We start from the raw sequence: 534 nt of genomic DNA on the forward strand, positions 1-534 counted from the left end.
GAAAAAATAGTCGGATTGGATTGTGCTTTGACACACAGTTTTTTCATTTTAAGAATTGTATGTAAAAATTGTACTATTTTTATTTTTATAAAAAATATTTTTGCTCAATTAAATTTTTACAATAAAAGTGTTTCGAAGAGATTTTTGAAAAATCTTTCGGGGAATAAAATTAGTATTTATAGGTCGACAAAGGTTTGTTTTCTTCTCCAGATTTGGCTTTCGTCTAAACTTTTCCAGCTGTTTTTACTATACTACAATTTACGTTTGTATCTCGGGCGAAGAAATCCATTCTAATTTTTGACCAATATTCTTTGTAAGTCAATATTTTTCATAGAAAATTACCCCGAGTGACCTTCAATTATAATTTTATAAACGTGAAAAAACCGCATTTCAATGTTTTATATGAAAAACACAATCCCTGAGTGTTCAAGCGTTATTTTCTTGACACAAAAAAAAAAATAATAATAATTTGTGGGGTTGACAAATGATCAAAAATTTAATAAAACTTGAAGTTGTACGATTTTAATTTGTAAC

The sequence above is a fragment of the Belonocnema kinseyi genome, chromosome 8, assembly GCF_010883055.1.
Source record: "Belonocnema kinseyi isolate 2016_QV_RU_SX_M_011 chromosome 8, B_treatae_v1, whole genome shotgun sequence".
Taxonomy (NCBI): Eukaryota; Metazoa; Arthropoda; class Insecta; order Hymenoptera; family Cynipidae; genus Belonocnema; species Belonocnema kinseyi.